Source organism: Ostrinia nubilalis, chromosome 17 (genome assembly GCF_963855985.1).
Source record: "Ostrinia nubilalis chromosome 17, ilOstNubi1.1, whole genome shotgun sequence".
Lineage (NCBI taxonomy): Eukaryota > Metazoa > Arthropoda > Insecta > Lepidoptera > Crambidae > Ostrinia > Ostrinia nubilalis.
The window spans coordinates 9,966,536-9,985,301 of record NC_087104.1 but is presented as its reverse complement, the minus strand read 5'-3'; the positions used below and the strand labels follow the sequence as shown (position 1 = coordinate 9,985,301).

Genomic DNA, 18,766 nt, shown 5'->3' with positions numbered 1-18,766 from the left:
AAAATCTTTCAAACTCCATACAAAAAACATCGGTTATCGTTATAGTTACGGTCAAAGTTAGGTGGTGCAACTCAGCCTAAAAGTCGATGCATTTGTTTTGTTTCCTATAGCTGTCCAAGCTGTTGTATATCAGACTTTACATTTTGAGAGAGAGCTCCCGCCACGCTTCAAGTCTAAAAACTCATTTCAAATCTTGTTATTTCATTCAATAGAGTTTACAAAGAGTCATTACAAAATACCTTCTAATCTCTACTCCTAATAACGTTTTACCTATAATTAAGTGCTCAATTACGTCAAATTATAAAACGCCAATCAAAGTAAAGTCGTACATAAACGTCGACTTCCAAATAGCACAGGAAAACACTGTCAAACACTGTCAGTTCTGATAAAGGCTATCTGAATTATTAATTGTTCAAAGTGATTAGATCTGTCAATTTGGAAATTAGTTTATTGAGATGGATAGTTAATGAAGGTATTGAAGGTGAGAAACTAATTTTATGATTCGATTTGGGGTCAATTATTAGTTGCTATTATTTAGCTTTTGGCTTCGCCAGCGTTAATTTCGATCTGTCAACATCATCATCATTTCATCCAGAGGACGTCCACTGCTGAACATAGGCCTCCCTCAATGATTTCCACAATGGCTGGTTGGTGGCGGCCTGCTTCCGCGCGATCCTGCTACCTTCATGAGGTCGTCGGTCGTTCGATCTGTCACATAATGTCTAATCTATCCATATATTTAGAGCCTATGTTCATCAGGGATAATGTAAAATTCTAATGGTGACAAAATTCTAAGTCCACCTGGCTAGCTACCACCATCTTACCTAAGTCTGTCGCCATAACAACAATGTTAACAGCACTGTTGTGTTCCGGCAGTTAGAGGTAAAGATAGCCAGTTCCTCTGTTGAGGATTCCGAGTGAAGCTCGCTTCCACCTTCGACCTGATCATCACTTACCATCAGGTGAGATACAGGCCAAGAGCTTCCTCGTTGTGAATTAAAAAAAAAAACATCTAAATGGTCAAATCGGTCCATTCCTCTTCATAATATTACTGTATAAGTGTAGGTAGATTAGTGTGACTAGCTTTTTAACGTAGCTTCGTTATAAAATCACAAAACACAGAAAAATCATAAATATTCTACACTCTTTGATGATGTTGGTTTTGTGTCGGATAAATTGTTGTTCTTTCTTTCTTTCTTCTCGTGTTTTTTTATTTCAAATTTCACAATAGAATGTTTAAATTTCTTTCAAAAGCGTTGACTTCAAAATTTAATCAAATAAACAAAGATTCACTCACACTTTTAATTTTGACTTTGATTTGCTATTGTGCCAACTACGATGTGGGTGTTAATTTTCAATGTAAAAAGTGTTCGAATCATTCGAATACAATACACAGAGCATGTGTGCAAACTATTGTATATTATACTATAGGTCTAACGCTTAACTCAGTCAGTGTGAGGTATGGAGCAGTTATTTTGAAAATATATTTCATGTACAGAATTGACCTCTCTACAAATCTTTATACAGTGTGAGTCACGTTAAAGTGTACATATGAAAAAAGATGAAACTAGACCTATTTTTATCGACCAAAACGAGGTCAAAAAATTTTTGAGATTTTTTTTAAATTTTTATAGAATTTTTTTTCTTCCAATTACTTATTGTAAAGAAAAGGTAATAACTTTTAAACTAAGCGGTATAACCTGATAAAATAAAAACAGTAATAATGCTAAATAACAGGCAATACTAAAAAAATACATAAAATACACAAAAAAGGCCAACAAATAATAAAAAATGATACTTTTTGAAAAAAAAATTGCTTTTAAATTCGTGTTTTTTTGGTTATTTGATAAATTTCTCCAAAAAATGCCCCTATAACCGGTGGTTTTTATTACTTTGTATTATTCTCTATCGTATAACCTTCGTAAATCCAAAAATCGCATGTCTCTATCCCGATCACAACGTTTGCAATGATCATTTGAACTAAGCCTCTCCGAGCGCGCCATTCAACGCTTCGTTAACAACGAAACTGAAAATGGCTCTAGATTTGTAATTTTGATAAAGACAAGTTAGATTTCAAATAAAAACAAAAGATTTCGACGTAAAATAAGCATTTTAGTTAAAATTAAAATTGTCTCTACCTGTAGCGGAGAATAATGTTGTGGCAGGCCTTTGTTCAAACGATCATAGCAAATGTTGTGATAGGGATAGAGACATGCAATTTTTGGTTTTACAAAGATAATACGATAGAGAATAATACAAAGTAATAAAAACCACCGGTTATAGGGGCATTTTTTGGAGAAATTTATCAAATAACCAAAAAAACACGAATTTTTAAACAGATTTTTTTCAAAAAGTATCGTTTTTTATTATTTGTTGGCATTTTTTGTGTATTTTATGTATTTTTTTAGTATCGCCTGTTATTTAGCATTATTACTGTTTTTATTTCATCAGGATATACCGCTTAGTTTAAAAGTTATTACCTTTTCTTTACAATAAGTAATTGGAAAAAAAAAATTCTATAAAAAATTAAAAAAAAATCTCAAAAAATTTTTGACCTCTTTTTTGTCGATAAAAATAGGTCTAGTTTCATCTATTTTCATATGTACACTTTAACGTGACTCACACTGTATATATAAAAGAAAGTCGTGTTAGTTACACCACTTATAACTCAAGAATGGCTGAACCGATTTAGCTGAAAATTGACAGGGAGGTAGTTTAGAGCCAGGAGAAGGACATAGGATACTTTTTATCCCGTTCGAAATTTAAAAAAAAAATCTGCTTATTTATTGTCATTAAGGCGGAACAAAGTTCGCCGGGTCAGCTAGTAAACACATAAAAGAAATACAGGTGCTATTAGTAGCACGAAAACATTAATTTAAGCATTCCGCAGTAACTAATTATTATTACGCAGTAAATAATAATTAGTTACTGCGGAAAATAAAATAAAAATTGGCCCGTTTTTCCGAGCTCTCAAACATTTTCTACAATAAAAATGAACCAGATAACTTAATCCTATTTGTTGGGGATTTTCAAATTAAGTTTCCAGGATGTAAAAATACTTTTAACAAAGCCTGAAACTAACATTTTGTAGGCGGATTATTTCTATTAGTACTTTCCTTATATTTAGTATGATCCTTCTCTATTCTTTGGATTTGTCTCATATTTGGGGAATGTACCTACTATGTATCATGAGTCTTAGTTTATAAGGATTCCAATATTTGAATTTCAGCCTGTAGTAAGTGTAAGTACCTACACTAAGAACGAAATGGATATTTTTTTCAAAATCACATGACCTCAATCCAATGACGTAAAGATATGAGTCAGGGATGTAAAAGTAGGTACCAAAAAAAACAAAATAGATTGGTTAGTATCTCTACCAAAATACCAAAGAAATTCACATTCTCTCGCTCGTAAATCGGCCAGTGAATCAGAAAGATACAGCTTTCAACAGACTTACAACACATTACCTCCATTCCCATGCACAGGTGTAAAACGAGCATTACACTGATAGTGACGTCACAGTGCCTCCGTGACGTAAACATTATCTTGTCCGGAAATGTCTAGTGGCTGCGCATTGCTCCACATTCTTCTGATATCGAACGTAGTGTTACTCTGTTGGACTGTAGACGTCATATGTGACGACATAATTATGTAGAGTAGGAAAGGTAACAGAGAAACACATAGGTAGTCGGACAGTAATAGTAATATGGAATAAGGTTCTGTGCAGTCATGAAAAGATTGAAAGCTTTGAGCTTCGTTTCTTACGAGATTTTTGGATAGAAATATTAATTTAATCAGCTTGTTGTTATTCTTGATTAAGCAAGTCAAGTTTCGAAGACAAAAATGAAAAATACCTATTTTAATGTAGTCGTCAAGGCAGAAAAGTTAATGAGTGGCGACCACGGATCGGAAGGCGTATCTAGTGTGGGCAGGCCTTACACTTGATTGACCTAGTGTTTTTGTTTTTATACTAGTAGGTACTTAGTTGTGAAAAAAGATGGAAATAATGTAAAATTATTGATTGATTGTTACGATTATTATTGATTTATACACAACCAACATTTTAATAAGAAACTTAGATGTAAGTGAATACTAATAAAAAGACACCCAAAAGTTGGTTCAAACGCAAGCATCAATTGGTTGAACTTTGGTTTTTGGACCAGAGTCCAGACTAATCAAAGCAACCCAGAGTAAACAATCTGATGCCTCACATCAGATATCAAACAAAAAGAAAGTGGCGCTTTTCAAATTGGCACGGCCCACAATAGACGCACCGAGGAAGATATTTATATTGACGTAAACACACGGGCATTATGGCGGACAAAAAATAGATTCGACAGTGCAAAGTCACACTGGAAGTATGCCCAGTAGAACTTTTTAGTGCAGTCTTGTATAAAAATAACTAACAGTATGTTTCGTAGATCATAATGGTGCCATTGAATAATAACAATTTCACGGTTTTAGCGATTAAATTACAATCATGACAGCTCAGTACAATAGTGAAAAAATGCAAGAGTGAAAAACAAAAGAAATCCTATTATAATTAAAACGAAAACGCCGCACAGATTAGTGTAAGGAGATTGAACGCCGCAACCTGTATGTGTTTAGCCTGCAAAAGTAAGTATCACACTTTTAAAATAATAACTTTTTATGATAATACAAGATAATACTTTCGAAATAAAAAGGAATTGAAAAAGAGTTTAATAGTTTACTATACTCCTAAAAAAGCTGATAAGATTTGCTAATATCTACTATCCTTTTTAGGTTAGTTTTTTTTTTAATTAAATGTTGTACCTACTTACTTTTGCAGGTCAATGTAGTTGAAATAAAACTAACATTCTACATCTCAAACTCATGTAAATTGATGAAAGTGTTTACTTTTTTTTTGATGATTTGTAAAAAAATAGAGCAAAATGTGACGCTGCTGCACCTAACTATATTTTGTGTATGTCTATTCTGAATCTATGTAACTTGCCTCTAATTTTTTGCAAGATTAGATTGCATTGTTTTATCAACAGATATTGTATTAGTTGATAATCAACCACTGTTTGTAGTTCTCGATGTTTAGTTATTGACTCTATGAATCCTTATTACCGAATTTAATTGAATTAATCCGATACGGCCCGATCGCGAACGTCGGTCTGCGACCGACGATCGCCAAACGGCTAGAGTACCTTCTGTACTCGCCACTCTGCCCGGTGAAGCTGGAAAAGCTCCTCAAGCTACCAGCGCGCGTCCCTTCAAAAAAAAAAAAAAAATGCGCACCAGGTTCAACTATTAGCTAGCTTTAATCTCAATAAATGATCCTATTATCTGTAAAATAGCTTTCATTTTTCCATGCACACCTCGCTACCGTAGGGTTGTACACCGGGTAAGTACCTCGTCTCTTCGTCGGTGATAATAGGTAAATATGTTTATCTAAGCTGCACTATAAATTCTGCCTCACATTATGCTATCAGGCACAGCACCGAAATAAAAGGACTAACGTACGGCCGCCAGGTGGAGCTAGTATGGGTATTAGGTATTTTATGTACTGGATATTTGGGATAATAATATTACGTGTTGCTAATAGAGCTAGTTACAGTATTTTACCTTAACCTATTATAGTAAAATACTATTTTTTGTTTATTGATAAGCAAAATATTTAGTAATTAAATGACGAATGTAAAATAGGTTTATAAAACGATTGATTCCCTGGTATATTTAAAGCAACTAGACCCAAAGTGCTGTTATTGTTATTGTATAGTTTACCTATAATACAAAAATTGAATTATAAATCAAAAATTAAAAATTCTTAGATTGATTTAAAATTCAACTTTTGTCTTGACAAAATCCACAAAAGCTAATACAAAATCAGAAGGCACAGACAACAGGAGTATTATAAGGTTAAGGTTATAAGGCACTTACTGAGTACCTATAGTGGACAACATCAAACTACACGTTTCTATTTGAAAATAACATCTGTTACTATAAAATAGCCTGTTGTATAACTTGATGATGACTTGGCCCTAAGGTTGACTGGAGAATGCCGACTGGCATTAAGTCCGCCTAATGCACAGTGTTATGTGCATGTATGCAAGTTTTAAATAAATAAATGTGCCGTTCAAAATACATAACCGACTCCATACACGTGTCTAATCTACGCCCGTTCTATGATATAGTCATATAAGATGTAGTGACCGCCTATTTCGAGACCTGACCCCAGATAAGTGGTGATAACGTGACAGCAGACATTTGTTTCAATTTAGTTTATTACTCAAAATCATTTACGAACAAAGATTTGATTGCTTCAGTAATGATTAAAGAGTTTTTACTTTTTACAGATGAGCACTAAACTTAGGCTGTTGCACCACCTGACTTTGACCGTAACTTGACAATAACCGGTGTTTTTATTTATTTATTTATTTATTCAAGGAAAATCTACAGCATATTCTTATAAATAATTACAAGTACCATGCTTAAATTATATAGCAAGTAATGCCAATTACAGGTTTTCCTTAGTTACATAGTAAACTAAATGCGAGTCGGATACAATGATCACAGTAGGTCTGTATATCTAACAGTAGATAGATGTTGTACTACTATAAATTTTGTATTACTATTCTATGCAAATAAATGTTTGAATTCAAATTTGAAGTAATTATATTTACTTAAGCTTAAATTGTAAACAATATTATCACACTATATAGGGTAATTGCGCCGGTTTTCCGTCCAGCTCCTGTTTTCGTCCATTTAACCGACTTGTCACAAACAAATACGGAAAATTAGAATACAAACCTAACTTTCCGTGCAAGTTTGGACTTGTTACAATCTATAATATCTAAGTAACAGTTCTGCCTGCATGAAAATGTAATTTGACAAGTAATAACTCCAAAAAAATCTACGGAAGTTGCTGCTGCACACAGGTGAATGGAAAACGTCGTCAAGTTAGAAAAAAAACGTGCCGGTAGGGTACTTTCATGGTATGTTTAATTACTGTTTTAGCTACTTTAACGTAATGTTTTTGGCACGTATGTCTAATTATTAGCATAATAAACACTATTTTAAGGGTTTATTAAAGTTTTTGTATAGAAATCTTAGATAATTAAGTGGACTAATACTAGCATAACAATTTTGCAAGATTTTGGTTTTCGTCCACGTGGACGGAAACCCTGACACCTAGTTAATATTTTTAATAATCATTTTACTTCAATGGACCTACAAAATACAATGTTTTTTCTTCCAATATGATCTTTATTGCTATTACATTAAACATTTTAGTTTACGTCCACTTTTTAACAGTGATAAACCCATAAAAACCGTTAAAAAGATGTGGACGAAAACAAAAAACAGCTTTAAACGTTGTTGTGTTTTCGTCCATGACGTCATTAGCAAGCACTGGGGTGGACGAAAACCAAAATTATCTGTTCCTGTAGATTAGTTTTCGTCCATTTGTCCTTCGACCTATTGCAATATTTTCCTAAATTTAGGTAATAAACTTATTTAAATCTTTTTGATATCATTTGAAAGCTAACAAAATTACCTTTCAAATGATATACCACAATCCATAGTTACTGTATTGTAGAATTGGTTTTAAGTTAATAATTCAACTGCACCCTTTTTTCTACACAGTGGTCGAAAACTAGCGTACACTAGGACGAAAACTGATTTTTTTGGACGAAAACTAGTGAAATCGCCTCTTTTGCATAAAATATTTTTTATAAAAAAACCAGTGGTATTTACTTATTGTCATATAATATTAACGTAAAGTAGACTATATAAGGACTAAAATGACATATAAAACATATGAGTAAGGGTATTTTAAGATACTCATTTCGCATCACAAAGTTGGCAACTCCGATAATTGGACGAAAACTAGCGCACTTACCCTATATAACGCAACAACGCCACAATTCAGCACGCGACTTAAAGAAAACATTCCAACATTACAAGCCCCGCGATTGGAGGTGTATTTGATAACAGTACTTATTCATTAAATGTTAGGTAAGAAAGTACAAAAAAAAAAGGAGTTAGGAATTTAATAAGATCTTCACGACAGATTCCTTAAACTTTTTGTATGGAGTTTGACAGATTTTTGACGTTTGTTAAAGTTAAATTATTATGGTGCAACCCAGCCTTAGAAAGTATGGACGATAACACATCAAGCTACTCATAAAAGTATAAGATTTTATAGAGTTGTAACAGGTACTATTTTGCGATAAATAGAGTAGTCTGACTCTGATGTGCTGTTAGAAGGAATGTCTAACTACACTCGGCATCAAATAAATCGCATCTCCTGCGACAAGCACTTATCAAACGTATGCATCCCCTCTTCCCACCAACATTGGTACCATTGAAAGCCTAGTTCTAAACTTCATTTCATTAAAGGAAAGGTTTTTACGCCAAAAATGTATCTTTACAAGGATCCAGAGTCACTTCTTCAAAAAATAGGTAGTTACGCTATAGCCATTCTTTATGACTATAAAACTGTTAAGTTGGGATTAATCGCTATCCATTTGTTAAAGAGGGCACGTGAGATCTTTATTTGGTTTTATAACCATAAAAATTGGTCTAATTGATCCCAGAGGTGAGCCCAAAGTGAGGTCTATTTTCAAGTCACATTTATGGTATATGTTAATCATTTATTTAGAAATGAAATGTATTTTTCTTTAAGGATATTTATTGGGTTTTCAAATAACACCAATATTGTTGGGGTACCATGATTGTGTCACAAGAAAATCTTTAAAGTTCGCGTCGCGGAAGGTGCGGTTTATTTGATGTTGAGTGTATAGATTTTACATAAGATTTGATAAGATACCTAAGTACCGCAGTTCAAACTATCAAACTTTATTATTATAATATTTTTTTTGTATACAGGGTGGAAACGATAAGTGATCACACTCGATTATTTCTGAACTACACTCGATTATATCTTGTGTAGTTCAGAAATAATCGAGTGAGATCACTTTATCGTTTCCACCCTGTATTCTTTTAGTCCACTAAACAATTGAACGTTTTGTTCACACTCTGCATAACTTTCGATCAACTTGATTTATCTATGGAAACTGATTAGGCTACTGTACTGTTTTTATTTTTTAAGTTCACATGTATCATTTTATGATGTTTGTTTCCTTGATAAAGAAAAAAAATTGAAGACACATACTGGATCAACTTCTATCATACATTAATATACGATCAAAAGTAAAGCAATTATTTATATTGTGATTATACCTAATAATGTAGCCTATACAAATATAATAAAGAAACATAAAGATAAGTAAAAACAATGTTATTGCCAATATACGTAAACATACATAAACAAATACGTACGCAAGTGAACTGTTGTTACAAATTCCACTACATACTTACATACCAAATCTTAACCTAAAACAATTCCATAGCAAAGATTTAACAGCAAAACTCTCTGATTGGTCAGGATATGTAAAAGTTATTTTTAGAAGCCTACTTGCAAAAATAAATGAATTTTATGAGTTAAAAAGAAAATAAAATACAATGTATATCTCGAAGGGCACGTTAAATCGTGACAAATTTTCCGATTGAGCTATGTCACACTTTTTCAGTGAATATTACCTATGTAGATATGTTTTTGCTTGGTTTAAAACTAGATGACGCAGTGCAAATGTCCCTAAAAATATTTATTCATTTAGTTTGATTTACGAGTTGAAGCTGAATAAATGAGTTAACGTGGACAAGGCATTACAGCATTACCGAACAGATTTGTTCATAGTCTTTAGCCGGGCGTAATGGTGTAATGTGTAATGTAATCCACCGAGTAATGTAACACGAATCCTAAGTGTAGACGGCACTACGAGCATTACATATAATACTGCCCATACTATTACCATTACATTACACGATACATTCCATTACGCGTTACACTCAGCCATTGCATTACACGTAGAAATAAAAATAAAAACTGTTTAGGCCGTTTTGTTTGAGTTGTACACTGTACCGTATCAAATGCATCCTCCGCACCTCCGTCAATCCACGTCACTACTCCAGCACTATTTCGGGACGGCCTGACCTGATCTCCCGCGATATGCTATTAATATATTGTGCATATTTTTAGGTCAACATGTAAACGCAGGTGCTAGGAGCCTAATTTAGCACCTGGAATCGAATGCTTTTGTTTTTTGAAAACACCTGCAAATTAATTCCCGGTGTCTAGAGAATACTAAATAGATACCTCTTGGATGTAGGATAGGAAGATATCTAATAATGAAGGAGCGACGACATACACAATGCTGGAAGTCGTTAGCAGAAAATAGCTGAAGATCAAGGCTCTGTGACATGCTCTGGATGCGGCCTATGTCCAAACAACCTGTTGACGAGACACTATTTTTACTCAAAATTTTGTATTCGAACACATACGAGTAAAGATAGCGTAAATTATTGAGTTTATTTAGTTTGAGTTTCTATTTGAATGGATGGATTTTCAAAAGTATTTAAATACTGCTTCGTGCAAAATAAACAAATAAAACTGTGACTTCTAGGAGGTTCTGAGTTGTGATCCTATCGAGTAATCGTTCTATCGAAAATGTTCCTCGTGAATACGGATTTAGAACTGTTTTTCAATGGGACGATTTCTGAACGTCTGCGAGATCTTGACTGTCAAAATACGTGAATTAGGCCACTGATCTTTCTTTTAGTGTCTTGGCTGTTTCTCCCATGCTACACCCAAACTATTGACCAAGTCACGATTGACCGACTATTTTAAGACTGGTGACCTGAGATAGGCTAAGTGCTCGGTGGCCTCTATCTCGGCTTATCGCGCTGATAACGTGATGAGCCTTATCAGTACAATGTATTAGGGCTCTAATGCGTAAATATTTTATACGTGGAACTTGGTTGGATTTTCATAGAAAATGTTAGGCGAGTAATTTGATCTTGCCATAAGTACTTACATATTATCAGGAACGGGACTATTCCCTCTTTCCCACCACTGCAACTTATATGTAGCCAGGATCTACAGTATGACCGGCAATAACAACCCAACCAGTGAAGGTCAAGTTTGTCCCGGGGGAAAGTTAAACTGTCATTGGACCCGCAACGAAATTAATCAGAAGAACATAGGAGGAGTTCGAAGTTAAGGTTCGACTTCCCTCCGTTGCAAAGCGGATGATAGGTGACAAACAAAGGTTTAGTAATAGTAACCTTTATGAAAAAGATAAATCAGGAGAAAGATATTATCAGGAGGCGTAATATTCCTAATTATCACTTCAATAAGTAAGTATGAGAATGAGTGTATTGGCACACAAAATATTTTACCCGCGCCTCGTAAGAATTAATTTTGGTCTATCACAGAAATCTATCCATCCATAATTTATGTTTATCAGGAATAATGTAGAGTTACTGTTCTAATGGTTACTTTTTTTTTCGAATTTTTTCAGTAGTTTCGGAGCCTATTCAATACAAACAATCAAATATTTTCTCTTTATAATATTGGAATAGATGATAGAATTAGGTAGTTTATGTATACAAAGGAAAATGTGCGCCAAAAGGTCCCCGACTCAGCTTAAGTCGTGACGTGACTGTATATGCCACGACACTATTTTTCAGCAAGGACTTTGTCCAGCAGTGGACTATAGACTTATCATGATGTTACAAACTGTAACAGCTGATGATGCCATATTAGTCTTAAATATACAGTAGAAGAATTGCGGAATTTACTTACTTGCCTTATAAGACGTGTTTAAACGTGACTGACGCATAGATATACAAACATGTCGATACTAATTATACTACGATAATTTGATATGATGATCTACGTACATTGTCGTACATATCTAACTATTTACTCGTAGCTTAACAACCCAAGGTGGGCAGCATACAATTAACAAAAACCTTATTTTGAAATTAATGCATTCAATATGAAAAAATCCTAATTCATTAAGATGGATCAATGTGAAGACTCCATTTGCCTCTGGTGAGTTCGAGAGAAAGAGTCATCCTTGTACAGTGGAAATGAGGTTGCTTATGATGATGAATGGGAATTGTGAAGTACCTTAAAGTATGGCTAAAGTCAATTTCTGACAAATTGACTTTAGCCATGCTTTGTATAAATGAGGAATAAGTATATCATATTGAGTATCAACGCAGCGCCCGTGTAAAAGCAGACGTAGATATAGCAGAACAAAAGAACGCAACTTTTTATTTGCTGCAAAAATGCGACAGAATGAAAACTTTCCCGCGTGTAGAATCACGAACAGCGGCTGAAAATGTTTGTAAAAGCAAATCCAATAAACGGGCTTGGAAAATTCTCGTATAATTTTTCAATTACAATAAAGTGCACTTTATTTTAATTACAATTAGAAATAGCTTTGATTTTTGATTAGATTTTTAATAAGAGCTCTTCGCATTGGGAATTGAGATATAGTTTAATTAAGGTTCAATGAAACACCAATAGCGCTATCATAATGAACATAGATGCAGTAGGTTCTAGTAAATAGTAACTACTAGAAACTACTGCGTAATGTACCTACTGTTGACTTTATTTAATTCTGTAGCAAGTATCACCTACTACAACTGTATACATTACAATATGCCACAGTGTTTACCTTGATATGCCGTCCTACATAAAGTAGAGACTCATCTAGGAATATGTGTGACACAATAACAGAAACCCAAATTAAAAATAATATTTGTAGGTAACATTATAATTATGTACCTAGTTAAAGTTATGTAACTGAAATCTCGCCAACCCTCATCTCAATTGTCTTCATCTATCAAAGGGAGACGGATACCGTAATAAAAATATGTAATATCTTGAATATGGGCCAAATTAATGGATATCACAGGACTTACTTCACCAAATTCCACTGTGGCTTAATTTCCTAAAATAAAGGTTAGTGCTCACGGACGCGCCAAACACAAACAACGTTGTTTTCTTATGTCTGCCTGTTGTACCTTGATCAAACGTTTAGTAGAATTAATCCGCTTTGACTGTTGGTTTATTTTTCTACAGTCTACGGGCTGTTTTCGAAAACTTACAAAAGATTTCATAACATAAATCTATAGAATCTATAGTGGTTCGTATAGGTCGAAGATTGTTTCAAAGTTCATTAATGTTTAACCAATCAAGGTGGCGAACCGAGGTCAATGTCCAAACGAAAATAGAAGTTAACTCAATGTAGGTAGGTAGAGTTTTACGCATTTCATTTCTGCAACGTATCACGGGTTTAATTGTTCTAAGGTCTACAGTTAAAGGCCTACAGTAAGTAGTCTATTTTTACAATAGTTTTGTTATTATGAAATTAACCATCGCCTTCCCATTTTGTTTTAAGCAACTGTCTTCTCCATAATATGGCGACTTACCGCTAGGAACCAATTTCCTTCAGACAACATAATATATTGTAATACTGCTAGGAACCGGTAAGTCGCCTAAATAGTGCCATTTTGATTTAGTATAGTATAATGTGTCTTTTATGTCGAACTAGCTTTCCGCCCGCGGCTTCGCCCGCGTGGAATTTTGTCTGTCACAGAAAAACTTTATCGCGCGCGTCCCTGTTTCAAAAACCGGGATAAAAACTATCCTATGTTCTTTCCCGGGACTCAAACTATCTCTATGCCAAATTTCATCAAAATCGGTTGCGAGGTTTAAGCGGGAAAGCGTAACAGACAGACAGACAGACAGAGTTACTTTCGCATTTATAATATTAGTTGGGATTGTAAACCTACAATACAGTAAAATCTTCTTTATTACGGTTTATTTCTTTGTCAAAATCGTTACAAAAACAGAAATCGATAAAATATCGACGACATCGTAAAGGTAGCAGGGAAGCGCTGGACACAGGCCGCTACCAATCGATCAACGTGGAAAGCATTAGGGGAGGCCTATGTTCAGCAGTGGACGTCCTATGGCTGACATGATGATGATGATGATAAAATATCGACTTGAGTATCATGTCATTAAAATCATAATCATATCTCAATTCTCAGCAAGTTGTTTGATGAATGACGACTTTACAACTATTTTATTGAACGAACAGCAATGAATGGACGATCTATCACTCATTTATAAACAGATCCGTGGATCGATATCCGTTTTATTGATCATGCATGATGCATTTCCCAGAAATAGTTTGGAGATCTATTTAAAGCTGGTTAGGAGTACTCGTAACGTAACATTTGTATAAAACAAACAAAGATTGACATTTTTATGGTAGAGTTACAACAAATAACTACCCTGAAAGGGTCTTCTCATTTGTCCTATCAGCTTTTTTCCATCAGTACCAATAAACACATTTCAAACTTAAAAAGAAAAGATAAAGAAAACAATCAAATTGGAAACCTCCTCTTTTTGTTGAAGTCGGTTAAAACCAAAGTCTTTGGGCAAGGTGAGCGCCTGGAGACAATGTCAAGACAGACTCATGAAGGTGCAAAAGACAATGTCTTTTAAATTTGGTCTTCCAAGACAGTACTAGAAAGCAGATCCTAAGTATTAGACTTCAGTGCTCAGTAGTTTATGGAGGACAACAGCCGTGATTGACATGGGAGAAGATGGAACTCATAGCCACGAAAGAAACCCCCAATTCAATAAGTTCTTTGACTTCGTATGCTAAGTCGTAATCGATTTGTATTAGGTCCATATATTTATAACTCGCAATCGATTAAAACTTGAGTTGGATTGATTTCAAGCCTATTATTGCCTGAATAATTTGAACCAACCTTATCTGTTCTAGAGTCTAAATTAATGTCGGAGAATGTGCGAAGGAATCTAATTGCACCAGCCCCCTTCCATCACCGGTAACACGACGCAGGTTAGCGTACCATCCCTACATTGTCGACATTCCACCAGCTCGCACTAAGCGTTTCGATAACTCTTTTATAATGCGAACAGCTAGGGACAGGAATTCGCTGCCTGGTGCTGTCTTTCCCGAACATTATAATCCTCGCACTTACAGGGCAGATAGAGATAATGTACCATCCTAGACTACATTTCACTTAACTCCAGGTGCGATTGCGGTCAATAGCTGCCTTGTCACATAGTATAAAACAAAGTCGCTTTCCGCTGTCTGTCCCTATGTATGCTTAGATCTTTAAAACTACGCAACGGATTTTGATGCGGCTTTTTGAGTGATTCAAGAAGAAAGTTTATATGTGTACTTAGCACCCATGCGAAGATGGAGCGGGTCACTAGATACGCATAAAAAATACTTGTACTCAAAACACTCAAAAGTACAAGCGGCAGCGAAAGCTACCTAAAGGGCCTCGAACGATGTAAAAAAATATCGCTCGCCGCACCAACATTTCGCTCGATTAATTTCGCCAAAGTCACCAGCTAGTTTCAGGAAGCGTCACACTGTCAACAGCGCGGCGTGATGGCTCGATTAGCGAGCGGCCTCGATCGCTATTTACTTGACATGCTGCCGGCGTGCCTTGAGAATACTCCCCGGTATTGTCATATTAGTTGACTGTAATATTAGGGCCTCATTTTACTAACTGGCTAACGTTCTGGTTGCGTAATGGAAAAAATTAACAGATTTGTAAGGAGCTGCACGCGGATTTGCTTCTTTGCATCAGGTTTCAAATGTTATGTTCGTTCGTTTCAGCCAAATGACGTCCACTGCTGGACAAAGGCCTCCCCCAAGGTTTTCCATAATGACCAGTCCTGCGCTGCCCGCATCCAGTTATGGTTTTACAAGAAAATAATATGTTTTGCAACAGCTTTCCCTTTTCCCCAACAGGTGTTAGGTACAAAAACATTATAACAGTCATAAAAATATCTACATTGATCCTTTCAAATGTTGACGACGGATTTTGTAGCATCCTTTCGTAGCAGTTGCTTACGGTATAAAATCGATTCAATTACAAAACTTTAGATCAAATGCAGCTTAATCATTGGCGTATCTAGAGTCAATTTTCAGGGGGGCAATTGCTATTGGTATCACAGCAATGTTATCTGTACATTGATGACAGGTCTACTGACCAGGTCAAAATTCAAATCCACCACCTGCTTTTTAGTCGGTCATAAACAAGTAAGCTAAAAGTGATCTGCTATTATATTCATTTGAACTACCTACAACAAATCAATACGTAATATGAAAAAATATTTGCTTAGAATTAGACAAATTGTTTATTATTATATCAGTATTGTAACGGATACTCCGCTGTTTCTGTAGCCGAAAAGTAAGAATAAACAAAATTCCAAGACTAAAAGGGTAAAATGGTTTTTTCTTCTGTAAACACATTTCACTGGACTAACAAAAATACAAATTTTCCAAGATGTTTGTTTTGGGCCTTTTTCAAATAGTTATCTTAATGAATTTCATACGGAAGTTAAAAATTATGTGAGCCTTTTAAATATTTTATACAAGAGTTGTACCACCTAACTTTAACAGTAACTATGACGATAACCGGTGCTTTTGTATGGAGTTTGACAAATTTTTGACGTTTGTCAAAGTTAAAGTGAGATGGTGCAACCGAACTAAGAAGAAAATTAAAAAAAATATTTTTAAGGGAAATGATGAGATTGTATCTTGCGTAACATTTTCAGAGTCATCCGATCAGCTGTTAGGTTAACTATAAGTTTCTAAATACATTATTTGAAAAATAATAAGATACAACAAGAAAATAAAAGCATTAAAATCGCCGTCTTAAACAAATAACTAATAAAATAACCGCCTTTTATAGAGTTTGCTATAAAACCCTATGTAGAGTCCCCTTTTCAAAAGTTCCCCCTTTTCAAACTCCTTGTTGCCATAAATAAGGACTTTCATTTTTTTGTAATTGGAAAAGTTAAGCTAAGAAAGCATAAGATATATTTTTATTAGAAACTTGCGTTTTAAATCGGTATTAATTTTGATTATGGTTATTAACAAAGAATTTGTATTGCGATTGACATTTTAGTTTAGTAGTAAAATGATTGTAACTACTAGAACGGTGTTAAATTGAATTCATTGGTCTAGTCTCTACTTTACCAAAAAGTTGTACATTTATATCCAATTCAGTAATATTATAAGCAAAGATTTTATTTTTAGAGTTAATGCCTGAAAAACCCTGAAATGAGCGGGCTTACAATATCGTCATAGTTTTTATCAGAACATCTACGCTTAACGTAAGTAGTTACATTGTTTTGTTAATCTTCGTGCCTCCGTATTAGATAATTAAAAGATAATAATGTAGGTAAAAATATAATTATATCCATACTTACTAAATTCGCGATAAGTTTGCTATTTTGCTAATTTTATTGTAGACTCTCAATACCATTTAATAGTTAATGTATTTGAATGTTTTATCAACATTTATATTATTCTCTCGTGTCAATATTTACTTATTTTTTTTCTAAGATACGTTATCTTCGTCGGACTGAGAGCGAATTTTATACTAATATTAAAAGTAGTATTTAAATAAATAATACGATTGGGGACATCCTTGGCTTAGTAATTAATTAAATATTATGTCAGTTTTGGGACTATTTTCAGCTTTTTCATGCAAGTTTTCATACTTAATAACTCTTTGGTACAATGTTTCACTGATACGAATAACAGAAATAAATTGAATGACGTTGTTGACTCTACATATTAATAAGATTGACCTTTATTAACAAGACCCAGGTCGTAGTCATAAATTGTGTCTCGTTTTAAATGATCGTATGGCAATAAAACTGATTGTATTGTTTTTCTGACTTAATTTAAGCGAGTTGAAGACGCAGAGAACTCTGTATGAACAATGTTTGTCAAATGTATTAGTTGCTTCAAAATACACACGAGAAACAGTGTTTACTATTTTGAACTCTAAACAAGTTGCTGTCGGATGAGAGTATAAGTGAAATTAGCACTTACCGCTTTTTTGTTCCAGACAAGAAATGCACTACACTGATTGTCAGATTCGAAAAACGTTAAAACACACGTCCACTTTAACTTGAACTTGAAAAGTTGATGGGTTACCCCTCTGTGGCCTATGGTAGTAAGCCTGGGGGGAGGCAGGGGGGTTTGTAGGTTTATTTAAGCGTTTGAGATCGGTCTCGAGACACGCTCGGTGGGATCGAGACACGCGCGACGTCAATCCCCCACGACTGGCACATCGCGACTGAGAGCCGAGACTCGGCGCCCTGCCGCCCGCCCTAACGCGCCGCCCGCCCAACAAGAATGTTTGCACCGACTTTTAATACTGTTATTTTATTAATATGCAAATGCAACGTTCTTAAAACGGGTGCTTGATGGGTATGTTATCGGTAGTTCGCGGTTGGCAATGACGTAAGTAAAAAATTATAATAAAAATAAACTTTTTTAAAAACAAGCTTTTATTCTGAATTTCGAAAGCTTGTATCGCGCATGGAATTTATTCCTCTTTTTCTCTGTTTGCGCTACAAGCTTTCGAAATTCAGAATAAAAGCTTGTTTTAAAAAAAGTTTATTTTTATTATAATTTTATTTTACACTTTTTAGCTATATCTTAATCTCAGGACCCTGGACATTATCTAACACTAAAGTGCTCAAAAAGACAATTCCAACGAACCCAAACTCGATGAGTTTCCGCCGTTTTGTTTAGGAGTTCCTATGGCCACCTTCCGTCACCATCATTAGACCAGCTCAATGGTACCATAATATTGCATTGTCATCGTACTTCCATAAGTATACCAAATTTCAACTCAATCGGTTGAGGAGAACTGGTCTTAAATTCAGTTGCAAGATTTGTCCCACACATACTAACAAGTGAAGTCAATATAAAGCTTGTAAAAATAAGGTTAAGTATTTAGTATTTTTGATTACTTAAGGTGGGAGGATATTCCTTGTTTGATAACATACTTTTATTTTATTTTTTCA

The 18,766-nt window shown here is 34.5% G+C and overlaps 1 protein-coding gene across 1 annotated transcript in view; it reads right to left on the bottom strand.

Annotated features, from left to right (window-relative positions):
• LOC135080246 (uncharacterized) overlaps positions 1–18,017 on the bottom strand; it is a 241,271-nt gene extending 223,254 nt beyond the window's left edge. Inside the window, exon 1 of the mRNA XM_063974930.1 lies at positions 17,784–18,017. The gene's annotated coding sequence lies outside the window, so the exon portion shown is untranslated. The remainder of the gene's footprint in view (positions 1–17,783) is intronic.
• Between the last annotated feature and the right edge of the window lie 749 nt (positions 18,018–18,766).